Below are 13,843 nucleotides of genomic sequence, written 5' to 3'. Positions count from 1 at the left end.
AAAGAGACGAAGTCTGGATGGGTGCATATATTGTTCTAGAACTTGGATATACCTTTCAGCATTGATGGTGCCTTTCCAGATGTGTAAGCTGCCCATGCCACATGCACACATGCAAACCTCAAATTTTGATTCATCTGACCACAGAACAGTTTTCCACTTTGCCACAGTCCATTTTATATGATTCTTGGATCATAGAAAACGCCTGTGCTTCTGGATCATGTTTAAATATGGCATCTTTTTTGACCTATAGAGTTTTAGCTGGCAACGTGAATTGTGGAGCCACGGTGGATTGTGTACACCGACAATGTTTTCTGGAAGTATTCCTGAGCCCATGTTGTGATTTCCATTACAGTAGCATTCCTGTATTTGATGCAGTCATACTGGATGCCCGAAGATCATGGGCATCCAGTATGGTTTTCTGGCCTTGACCCTTACGCACAGAGATTGTTCCAGATTCTCTGAATCTTTGGATGATATTATGCACTGTAGATGATGATAACTTGAAACTCTTTGCAATTTTTCTCTGAGAAACTCCTTTCTGGTATTGCTCCACTATTTTCCACTGCAGCATTGGGTGAATTGGTGATCCTCTGCCCATCTTGACTTCTGAGAGACACTGCCACTCTGAGAGGCTCTTTTTATACCCAATCATGTTGCCAATTGACCTACAGTCATGCCCACAAATATTGGCACCCTTGGTAAATGTGATCAAAAAAGGCTGTGAATATTCATCTGCATTGTTAATCCTTTTGATGTTTTATTTGAAAAATTCACAAAAAATGTATCCTTTCATTGGATAATAAGAATTTAAAATGGGGGGAAATATCATTATGAAATAAATGTTTTTCTCTAATACGCATTGGCCACAATTAAGGACACCCTTTTATTGAATTATTTTTTAAACCTCCATTTGCCAGTTTAACAGCTCAAAACTGTCTCCTATAATGCCTGATGAGGTTAGAGAACACCTGACAAGAGATCAGAGACCATTCCTTCATCCAGAATCACTCCAGACCCTTCAGATACCCAGCTTCTCCTCTTCAGTTCTCCTCTCATTTTCTGTAGGGTTCAGGTCAGAGGACTGGAATGGCTATAGCAGAAGCTTGGTCAGTGACCCATTTCGGTGTTGTTTTTGAGGTTTGTGTTTGGATTATTGTACGGTTGAATGATCCAAACATGGCCCATTATAAGATTTCTAACAGAGTAAGTCACTTTTTGATTTTTTATCTGTTGGTATTTAATAGAATTCATGATGCCATGTATCTAAACAGGATGTCCAGGACCTCCAGCAGAAATATAAGCCCACAACATCAAAAATACAGCTGTATATTTCATTGTACACATGGGGTACTTTTTATCCCTGTTTTCACAAAACCCATCTTGAGTGTTTACTGCTAAAAAGCTCATTTTTAGTTTCATCTGATCATAGAAGCCAGTCCCATTTGAAGTTCCAGTCGTGTCTGATAACTGAATATGCTTTAGTTTTGTTTTTGGATGAGCTAGGAGAATTTTTCTTGAAACCCTCCCAAACAACATGTGTTGATGTAGGTTCTGTTTGACCATTTTTTAAAGGTTTTCTGAACCAGAAACTCAACTATTTTCTGCAATTCTCCAGCTGTGATCCTTGGAGAGTCTTTAGCCACTCAAACTGACCTCCTCACCATGCATTAGGACGATATAGACACACGACCTCTTCCAGGCAGTTTTCTAACATTTTCTGTTGATTGGAAATTCTTAATTATTGTCCTGATGGTGGAAATGGGAATTTTCACTGCTCTAGCTCTTTTCTTAAAGCCACTTCAGCAATTTGTGAAGCTCAATCATCTTTTGCTGCACATCAGAAATATATTATTTGTTTTTTCTGATTGTGATGGATGATTAAGGGCATTTGGGCTTTGTTTTCCCTCCACTTTATATTTCTGTGAAACAGGAAGCAATGGCTGGATAATTTCATGTTTATAATCATGCTGGAGTGCTCAAAATTGTGAATATGAATGGGAATATACTTCAGAGATATTTTACTCATAATAATTTCTAGGGGTGCCAATAATTGTGTCCAACGAGTATTTGAGGAAAACATTAATTTCATAATGATATTTCCCCTCCGTTTTAAATTCTTATTATCCAATGAAAGGATACATTCTTGTGAATTTTTTTAATAAAATATCAAAAGGATTAACAATGCAGATGAATTTTCACAGCCTTTTTGATCATATTTACCAAGGGTGCCAATATTTGTGGGCATGACTGTAATAAGTTGCAAATTGGTCCTCCAGCTGTTTCTTATATGTACATTTAACTTTTCTGGCCTCTTATTGCTTCCTGTCCCAACTTTTTTGGAATGTGTAGCTCTTATGAAATCCAAAATGAGACAATATTTGGCATGACATTTCAAAATGTCTCACTATCAACATATTATATGTTATCTATATTCTATTGTGAATAAAATATAAGTTTATGAGATTTGTAAATTATTCCATTCCTTTTTTTTACTCACAATTTGTACAGTGTCCCAACATTTTTGGAATCGGGTCTGTATATCACACAAAGAATACAGTTTTTCTGCAGATATCAGCATGAACACATTTAATAATAATTTTAAACAAGTTCATTAAAGCATTAAATGACTTGCGTTTTAGACATAATATTGCTTGTTTTTGCTCTATTTTGCCAATGCCAATCATATAAAACAATAGTTTTATGTCTCTGAGCAATGGACGGTGTTTACTTATTGAATGAATCAGATTTTTTTGAACGAAACGGTTGAATAAATGTTTTACTGATTCACTCATTGTCACAGTCAAATGCTTTGTTTCTGAACAAATCAGTCGCTTGAATGAATCAGTTGAATCTTAATGACTCACTCATTAGCAGTCACTTGCTGCCACCTGCTGGGGGTTTTAATTTCACATTTTGACTTTTTTATGTTTTAAATTATTTCACATATCAGTCTTCAATGTTTTATGTTAAAAACAAAACATTAAGTCTATTTATGCATCTGTAACTGCAGTTTAACCATGTCCCCTCTGCTGTGTTAGAAACTGTGTGAATACATCTAAATGCCATTTCAGATGCAGATTTCAGAAATGTTTTTTTTTTATTATTATTTTGGAATGAAAACACTAAGTACTGGATAAAGTTTTGCTTCTTGCACAAAAATACAAAATGGAAGAAAGTGTTAAAACTGAACACATTGTTGCTAGTTGTGTATGAACGTTTTATATATAGGGCCTGTATTTATTTGCTTATTTTCCATGGGCACTGAGAACCAGGATCTGGCTACAGGCTTCACCCATTGTCTTCTCTTCCGGGTCTGTTGTAGTGATGTCCGGTTCACGAATGAATCATTGGATTTAACTGGTTCTTCTTGATGAACCAGTAGAACCAGTTCACCAAATCGAACTGAATCGTTTGAGACGGTTCACATCTCCAATAAGCATTAATCCACAAGTGACTTGAAGCTGTTAATTTGTTTAATGTGGCTGACAATCCCTCTGTGTCAAAATAAAGCAATATCCCGGAGTAATTAATTTACTCAAACAGAACACTGACTGAACTGTTGTGAGGAGAAAACTGAAATGCCGAGCAGAGCCAGATAACGAACGGACACGCCACTGGTGGAGCGGTTCTTGTTCTTGAGTCAAGAAACGGTTGCATCGGTTTTCGGATCAGCAGTACGCTCAACCAAGAACCGTTTCTGTCAGACGCATCCGATTTGAGAACCGAGAGCTAATGATACTGCGCATGCGTGATTCAGCGTTGTTGTGATTCACACAACACGTCTGAATTTTGTCATTTTGGTGAACTAACCCTTTAAGTTAATAATGTGTTTTAATGTCTCACCGCTGCATCTGCATTGAGTTTCCATGTTCCCTTCCGAAAAAAAAAAGAAAAAAAAAAAACTTTTTGTTTTGGTACCTACAAATTAACCATGGCTTTGATACTTAAAATCGCTTCAAATAATAATTAACGAAGTATTCAGATGATATTTTTTTGTGGTAATAAAAACAGTGTTTAGTGAACAACAACCTTTTAAAATACCATAAAATGCATTATAAAAAAAACAATAAGGCAATAATGATTAATAATAATTGAACAACACTGTTGAAATACATACTGTTATACAAAATAAACAATTTATGTACATTACATTACAAATACCTGTAAAGGGTGCTACTGTTACAAACACGCCAGGTTCCACCTCCACACATTCACAGCGCACACCCTCACCTGAATATTGAATCATCACCACCTGCTCCTCATCACCTACTCATCATCGCTGCACCACAATGCCACATACACGCACTCAGTCATCATCCGGTCACGTTCGCGACAAGATCATTCCTGTGTGCTAACTATTAGGACTAACTCCTCTTCTACCTTCTCTCTAAGGATTACCTCCGAAGATTCCTCCTCTTCTTTTTAAGGATTGCCTCTGAAGTTTTCAATTCCCCTACAGTGCGTGTGTGTGGTTCACCTACCCTTCTCGAGGTCACTACCTTCCCGGCACGGATCCCAACACCCATCCACTCCTCACTGCCTGCTCCTCTGCTTGTGTCTTCAATAATAAACACCTTCATCTGTTACTCCTCTGTCTCTTGAGTGATCCGTAACAGATGACCGGACCAGCACCGAGAGACACAAGCATGAGCCTCACGGATCCCTTCCAAGACCTAGTTGATGCACTCCGTCGGACACTCATGTCAGCACCAGCATCCCCACCACCAGCGAGCACTTCCGCCGATCCCCTCATCCCTCCTTCACCTGCCGTGCACACCAGTCCCATGGCCAGGCCGGCGCCCTACTCTGGTTCGGTGGAGGAATGCAGCGGTTTCCTGCTTCAGTGTTCACTGGTCCTGGAGATGCAACCGCTCTCATATCCCCAGGACCACTCTAAGGTAGCTTTCATCATTTCTCAGTTACAAGGCAAGGCAATACTGGCATTACTGGGCAGATTCTCTCTGGACTCAAAATAACCCAGTGATTCAGTCATATTCTAGCTTCTTTGAACATTTCCGCGAAGTTTTCGGATAGGTGAGAAGCTGTACAATTTAAAACAAGGGAAAATGTCTGTCAATGATTATGCCTTACAGTTCAGAACTCTGGCTGCCTCCAGTGGATGGAACGAACAAGCCTTGCTAACTACCTATCGCCAAGGACTGGAACCCAGAGTGCGGTTGCATCTCGCTGCATACGAGAATACCATCGGCCATTGAGCGATTCATCCAGCTGTCCATCCGCTTCGCCACTCGTATGCAGTCATTCTTAGAAGAAAACCAGGGCCAGGCACATTCCTCCACACCTCTCTGCTGACCAGAGAACGTCAGCACCCCAGAACCAGCCAACAAACCCATGATAGTGGACTCATACTGCCTCACTATGGCGGAGCGTCAACTCATTTTTGTACTGTGCAGCTCCGGGGCATAGCATAGCTGGGTGCCGTCAGCTCAGGCTCCCAACCACGGCCACGCCGGCCGCTTACCAGATCCACACAATCACTGGCAGGCCGTTAAGCAAGAAGTATGTATGTCACTGTGTGGGTCCCATCTCCCTTCAGACAGGACTCCTTCATTATGAGGAAATCCATCTGCTGGTTCTGGAGGACTCCACCGCTGACGTAATTCTAGGGTGCCCATGGTTGGAGCAGCATAACCCTGTGATCTCCTGGAAGACCGGAGAAATCCTGAAGTGGGGCAAAGCTTGCTTTCAATCATGTATCTCCGGCTGCCCTGTTCCTGAAGATATTCCCCCCGAACCACTACCTGTTTACTCCACCTCCATTGAAAGCCCTGTCGAGAACCAGTCCATCTCCATTCCCCAGTGCTACGCCCCCTTCAGTGATGTCTTCTGCCCTAAGCGGGCCTCAATGCTGCCTCCACACCGGCCGTGGGATTGTGCAATAGATCTGCTGCCGGGTGAACCAGTGCCTAAGGGACGGATTTATCCCCTACCTATCTACCTCCCCTGCTGCTTCCAGTTTCTTCTTCGTGGCCAAGAAAGATGGAGGTTTACGACCATGCATAGATTATAGAGCCCTTAACCCCTTTACGTGCAAACATCGCCGACGGCCCCAGATTTTTATTGTTTCACTTCCACAGCACATTAAACATCACTGTCTTACTTCATCTGGACAAACTGTGCATCAATTGAAAGTTTAAAGACTCTAGTTTCGATATTTGACCAATATTTTGATAAAACATTGTTGCAGTGACATATATTTAGTGATTTATGTCAGGAGTGCAAAATAATAAATCTGTATTATGCCACATTTTGAATAGAAATTCACCACTCACTCATATTCTGTCACGTCAGCAGTGGTTCATTTGTGTTCACATAGACTCACTGAACAGCGTCAATAAGGATTTATAGACCAAGGATGCATATCTGCGGAGATATATGGATATATTTACTGATGTTTACTTCATATTTCTTCAGACAGAATCGTCATTTCTATTCATTTTCCACGGATTTACGCGATCTGATGATAAACAGCCTCTCCCAGCGATCTGTGTGTGTGTTTGGTGTATTGTCAGCTCGTGCTGTGTGTCACTCAGACTCCGATTGGGCCTTCCCAATGTCAATCTGAGAGTGTAATATCTGGACACCGCCACATCGTGTCACATGCTTCCTGCACACTTCCTGGTAGTTATCTGGCCAAAACAACACTGAAACACCTCTGTACAAACGAAATATCTGATTAATAAACCTGCGATTACGATAGTAAAGCTTGGTATGAGAATTTCTTGAGATCTGGGGCGTTTTTATAAAAAATATCGAAAATGTACCTCGGAAATGCTAACTTGTGCAGCGATGAAAAAGGCTACAGATAACATATTTTTACAACAGTAAACGACCAAATTCCACCCCTGATCGTTAAAGGAAGTTATTATAAACACTCGATCGGGGTTTAAAGTGAGTTTTGAGTAAAAGTGTACTAATAATTTCATAAATTGTCTGATGTAGCTTGATGCTAAAGTTAGCTCCAATGCTACTAATAGCAGGTGCTTTTCTTCTTCATAATGCATTTTTGTCTCAATAATTCACGTAAGGTCGTAAGAAATTATTTTGTTGTATTTTTATAGTAAGACTTTTGATAAATAAGGGCTAAATGCAAAGAGAGACTGAAGTGAGATCGCTGCTTTGTTGCTTTGTAAAGCCTGAAAAACCACAATCAAGGCTAATAAAGGTGGAATAAAAACAAAAGAATAATGATAAAAGAATAATGCGGATAATGTGTCATACCTGGCGGAGGTGTGAAAGACTCGTTTGGTGAGAACAATAGAATCATGAATGGGGAGTTTTGCAAAGCCAACACACATACAAAATACACAGCAGTGTTTACTTGTGAGATCTTACAGGGATGACAAGGGCCATAAATCAATCTGATTAGCCTTCTCTAAAAACACACATGACATGGCCTTAGAAAATATTTAATAAAATTCACAGTTTTACAGATTCGATTATACAATTTTTTTTTGAAGTTTTGGAAGACTTGTGGCCTTAGCTTACATTGTGTTTTCAAACTCATTTCCTACATCAAAAATTTTTGAAATACATTTAAAACATATGTTTTTAATATTTTTATTTTTGTTTTTATGTTTGAGCTTATACATCTCTATTATCATAACAATCTGAGTGATTCTGATTCCTGAACAGTAAACTTTAAAGTGTCAGCTTTGTGAACAAAGGTTGATTATGTATCTAGTCAGAAAGAATCATAAGCAGAAACCTTTTTATTTTGGGTATGTAATTTCGGTCTCCATGCCAAAAAAGGGGGGTTACTAGTAATGTGTTAACAAGATAACTCAGAAGTTCTGGTATCCTCTTCCCCTCGTCCCAGCGGCCCCAGAACATCTCCGTGGTGCCACTGTATTCACCAAGTTGGACCTCCGCAGCGCGTATAACCTCATCCGGATACGTGAGGGGGACGAGTGGAAGACCGCCTTCATCACCCCTACTGGTCACTATGAGTAATGTGTCATGCCTTATGGACTTGTAAACGCCCCCTCCATATTCCAGGACTTCATACATGAGGTGCTCCGGGATTTCCTCCACCAATTCATCCTAGTCTATATCGATGACATCTTGATATACTCCCGGAGCGTGGCAGAACATCAGCGCCACCTTGCGGAGGCCCTGCAATGCCTGAGGGACTACCAGCTCTACCTGAAAGCAGAGAAGTGTTCATTCCATCAACCCTCAGTGCAGTTCCTTGGGTATACCATCGAATGCAGTGGCATCCGGATGGACGAGGGGAAGGTAAGCACAGTCAGGGACTGGCCCATTCCTACCACTATTAAGGAACTGGAGCGATTCCTTGGCTTCGCCAACTTTTATAGATGATTCATTCAGAATTTTAGTACTATAACCAGCCCTCTAACCAACCTCCTTCATCAGAAGCCCAAATCCTGGTCATGGACTGCTGCCGCCACCGATGCCTTCCAGGCCCTAAAGCGTGCCTTCACGACCGCCCCACTCCTCGTGCATCCAATCCCCGAACTACCATTCATTGTGGAAGTGGACGCCTCCACCACCGGAGTGGGAGCAGTCCTATCACAGCAGCAGGGGACGCCCAGCCGCCTCCATCCATGTGCCTTCTTCTCCAGGAAACTTAACCCGGCGGAGGTTAACTATGACATCGGGAATAGGGAGCAACTTGCCATTAAGCTTGCCCTGGAGGAGTGGAGACATTGGCTGGAGGGAGCCAAACATCCGTTTCAAGTTCTCACTGACCACAAGAACCTGGAATACCTTAGAGCAGCCAAGAGACTCAACCCCAGACAGGCCTGCCAAGAGACTCAACCCCAGACAGGCCTGCTGGGCGTTATTCTTCACCCGCTTCCAATTCTCCATCTCCTACCGCCCAGGGCAAAAAAAGTAAAGGCCGATGCTCTATCCAGATGTTACGCACCCGAAGAAAGGTCAGAAAACCCCAAACCCATCCTCCAGGACAAGGTCATAGTCACCCCTATCACCTGGTCAGTAGAGACTCTACTGCCTGCCGAAGCTCCTAACAACACCCCGCCGGGTTGCCCACCAGGACACCAATACATCCCCAGGACACGGCGCACTCCACTCATCCACTCCACCCATACATCACTTGGCACTGGTTACCCAGGGGTCAATGAAACCCTCTCGTTGCTACAGGAACGCTTCTGGTGGCCCAACATGGCCTCGGATGTCAGAAGGTACGTGAGTGGATGTACCAGCTGCACCATGTTCAAGAGTCCTCGCCATCTACCATCTGGCAAACTCCATCCTGTGCACGTTCCCAATCGCCCGTGGTCACACCTAGGGGTGGATTTCATTACAGACCTTCCACCCTCTGACAATAACACATGTATTCTAGTAATTGTGGATAGATTTTCTAAAGCGTCGTCTTCTTCCTCTGAAGGATCTACCCACTGCCATGGAAACAGCAGAACTGATGTTTAACCATGTCTTCAGGCACTTCGGCATCTCAGAGGACATCTTGTCAGATCGGGGTCCCCAGTTCATCTCCCGGGTATGGAGAGCGTTTCACTCCCTCCTAGGTGTGGCCATCAGCCTGTCCTCCGGCTATCACCCACAGTCTAACAGGCAGACGGAGAGAAAGGTCCAGGAGATTGGATGCTTCCTCCGTACCTTCTGTCACGGTCACCAGAACTCCTGGAACGATTTCCTGGGGTGGGCCAAGTACGCACATAACTCCCTCCGTCAATCCACCCTCCCTCACACCCTTCCAGTGCATACTCGGCTACCAGCCACCCCTATTCCCCTGGTCTGGAGAGCCCTCAGATGTACCCGCTGTCGACTATTGGTTCCGGGAGAGCGAGAGGGTCTGGGACGCGGCCCATCATCAGCTTCAACGGGCGCTCCACAGACGCAGGACGGCAGCCGACCTTCACCGGTCCGAGGCCCCCCAGTACCAACCCGGTCAGAAGGTCTGGCTGTCTACCCGTGACATCCGCCTGCGTCTACCCTGCCGTAAGCTTAGTCCCAGATTCATTTGCCCGTTCACAATCACCCAGCAGATCAATCCGTTCACCTACAATCTCCAGCTTCCCCCCGAGAACCGGATTCACCCCACATTCCATGTCTCACTCCTGAAACCTCACCATCCCTCTGTTCTTACCTCAACAGAACCTGGCAAGACCTCCCCTCCTCCTAGATGACGGCGCAGCCTATTCGGTCAAGGAAATCCTGGACTCCCGGCGGCATGGTGGGCAGCTGGAATACCTAGTGGACTGGGAAGGATACGGTCCAGAGGGAAGGTCCACGTGGGACCCAGGAACATTCCTGGGTCCCACGCAACGACATCTTGGATCCCAAACACGCCAGGTTCCACCTCCACACATTCACAGCGCACACCCTCACCTGAATACTGAATCATCACCACCTGCTCCTCATCACCTACTCATCATCGCTGCACCACAAAGCCACACACACACACTTAGTCATCGTCCAGTCACGTTCACGACAAGATCATTCCTGTGGGCTAACTATTAGGACTAACTCCTCTTCTAAGTTCTCTCTAAGGATTGCCTCCGAAGATTCCTCCTATTCTATCTAAGGATTGCCTCCGAAGTTTTCAATTCCCCTACAGTGCTTGTGTGTGGTTCACCTACTCTTCTCGAGGTCACTACCTTCCCGGCACGGATCCCAACACCCATCCACTCCTCACTGCCTGCTCCTCTGCTTGTGTCTTCAATAATAAACACCTTCATCTGTTACTCCTCTGTCTCTTGAGTGATCCGTAACAGCTAAAGGCCTGATAATTGCTGTTTTAACACTTACAGGATGATCAAATCCTTGTTTAATATTGACCAAACATTTAATTAAAATATTCACTTAATCTTTAAAGTTTCGGCCACCTTTTTGCGATAGACATACTAGACTCTATAATTTCTTCAACAAAAACATGCGGACATCACAAACCTTAAAAATACAAATCCTTGTTTTAAATTGAAGTAAAATTTTCTTGTGTGACATTTCTGAATGCTTGAAATAAAATAAAATCCATCAGACAACTAGTAAAATCATAGCCATAGGCAACTGTCTAGCTACAAATGTAATTTGTAAATTATAAAATGTAATAACAATTTAGTTATTTACTTTTATATTACTGATAAAAGTTATGCGCTGAAAGTTGTGCGCTGATCTTCATTTACAAACACGTAATTAAAATGAACTGTAACTCAGTGAATACTCAACGAAGAGACATGAGAGAGATATCTATAGAAAGCTTGACATGTCTACTTTTAAACCGATATTCTGTGATCAAGTAATCCATCTGAAAACAACACAATGTCCGTTTTTCACGTCTATCTTAATTATCTTCTAATGAGATCACACCCCCGCGCTCAAGGCGATATTCAGATTCTAATGTTTCAAACTGAAGCGCGCAGCTTGAATACGCCCATAACAGAAGACAACGCAGCCAGACTGTTCTTCAAGTTTTTTTTTTATTTTACTGTTTGCTTCGCGATGAGAACAATAAGACATAATTCACCCCAAAAAGATGTGATGTGGTTGAGGATTTGAGAAATGGATTTCCTCAGAAAAAAAAAGAATGAAGCACTTTATTCAGCAGAGATCATAAACATGAGTAAGTCTCTATTTATTTATACACTTGTACGAGTTTTCACATAATGTGTAAACATTTTACTAGTTAGACTTTTTCCAAACTATAATTCCTGACTAAATGTATAATCAAGTGAAACATTATGAAGTTTCAATAATATACAATACTATACCATTCAAAAGCTTGATGTAAATAATATAAATATAATAAATAGATAACTGTAACAAATGTAAAAACAATGCTATTCTTTCAATTTATTCCCCCTAAAAAAACAGAAAAATATTCTCAGCTCTTTTCAACATTAATAATAATAATAACAATAATAATAATAATAATAATAACAATAATAATAATAATAATAATAATAATAATAATAATAATAATAATAATAATAATAACAATATATATATATATATATATATATATATATATATATATATATATATATATATTTTTTTTTTTTTTTTTTTTTTTTTTTTTTTTTTTGTAGAAAATAAGATAAGGATTGTGTGACTGGAGTGATGATGCAAAAAAATTGTTTGAAAGTCAGCTTTGATTGTTCTAATAAACTGTTTAACTGCTTTGTCTTCTCAGGTGTAAATCACAATGATATTCATGATAGTTGATGCCTACTCGCATTTGACTTTTACCAACAAAAAGTGTCTTAGAAAATTTAAATCAATATATTGTTTTCTGTGAGTGAGTAAACAAGATGATTTTCACATAATTTAGAAAGAAAAAATTCTAGGCTACAAGCTCCAGTTGAGTCAGCTCTCAAAAATCCCAGGAACCAATGTTCTGTATGTGTTTTATGGCCTTATTCAAGTGATTTAACATTTAACATAACATTTAGTTTTTCACTAACCACGCATAACTTTTTTTTTTCTCAAAAATCAACCCATTCTCACTCCAAAGGCGTCAAAAACCGAAGCATGGTCAAGCGCCCCTAGCGTCACTTTTATGACGCCAAATGTGCCTCTCGGCGTCGAATATCGAAGCACTACGACCTTCATTGCTTTCAATGGGAAACTTTTGGCGTCAGAATTCGACACGAGGACATGAGATGTTTATCGCTATGAAATCACGTGCAAGAAGTCTCATTCAGCACACATCGCGATACTTGCTATCAGTTCCACAGTTTGGGTGAGTAGTCGTATATACGCTCTTTTAATGCCTTTTATAAAATGTATTCTGTCTTATTTATTAATCAGACTAGTGCCATATGTTTAATCGCTGTATTATATCGGTCATCCGCGGCTGTCTTTGAGTTTCATTGCGTTTAAATAAATGAAAACAGCTGCTAATTAGTCTGATTAAACTGTATCTGCCACGTGACGTGCCATAGACCTTCGAACAGTTTTATATTATTATTAATTTCAGGATCAATGATGTAAGTTGTATTTGTAGTAAAATCATGGTAATCACGACACTTACAATAGTAATAAATGAAATGTGAAGTTAAAACACAGTAAACAGGACATTAGTAACTGTAACTGTAGTTTTACTATGGTATATTAATAATCAATACAACAATACAATAATCACCAAACCAGCTATGTTTGTATCACTGTAATGTTAGTGTTTTTATGTGCTTTTATATGACAGATATCACAGTAATCATATGTTCTGTAGCATGCTTTTAATACCTTTTAATGTAAATCCAAAAAAAAAAAAATCAAATTAAAAATAAATAATAAAACATGCATTTTTCCATCTTGCAGTTCTTTCATATCAGTTTATATTTATATATATATTTATATATATATATATTATATCTAAATATTCTGCTCACAGATCATTATTAACATTCTGTATATAATTCAATTTTATTTACTCTCCCCTTTTTATTATTTTTATTTTTGTTTTTAGCTGAAAAGACGTAAAGGCAGTCAGCCCAGTGGTGTTTCTGGAGAGGGATTCCTTCAGAAATGGAGAAGACAGAAAGCTGCGGAGGCAGATATATGCAGCAGTAAGTCTGTGATAGTTTGTCCCTTTTATCAAACACTCCTGCTGTTATAATTTGTACAGCATTTGTTGTTTCTTAAACTGTTGCACTGTCCAAATACCCACACTTGCCATCTTTGCACTTGACCACTTGATTACTTATTTGATGTCTTTCCTGTATTTGGCCTAGTGTTCAAGTGAGCATGATGACCACAAGTGTGTGTCGAACTTTTAATGACCTGATGACTGTGTTTCCCAATCCTGATCCTGGAGAACCCCAGCACTGCACGGTTTTGGTGTCTCTCTTATCTGCCTTGGAGTCTTCACTGATGAGCT

The 13,843-nt window shown here is 40.7% G+C and overlaps 1 protein-coding gene across 1 annotated transcript in view; it reads left to right on the top strand.

Annotated features, from left to right (window-relative positions):
* Positions 1-13,843, top strand: part of LOC127977656 (spondin-1-like) — a 228,372-nt gene that overhangs the window by 145,841 nt on the left and 68,688 nt on the right. The gene's annotated exons all lie outside the window — the stretch shown is intronic.

Source organism: Carassius gibelio, chromosome B18, assembly GCF_023724105.1.
Source record: "Carassius gibelio isolate Cgi1373 ecotype wild population from Czech Republic chromosome B18, carGib1.2-hapl.c, whole genome shotgun sequence".
Taxonomy (NCBI): domain Eukaryota; kingdom Metazoa; phylum Chordata; class Actinopteri; order Cypriniformes; family Cyprinidae; genus Carassius; species Carassius gibelio.
The sequence above is the reverse complement of the archived record's forward strand: the minus strand, read 5'-3'. Positions and strand labels throughout refer to the sequence as shown.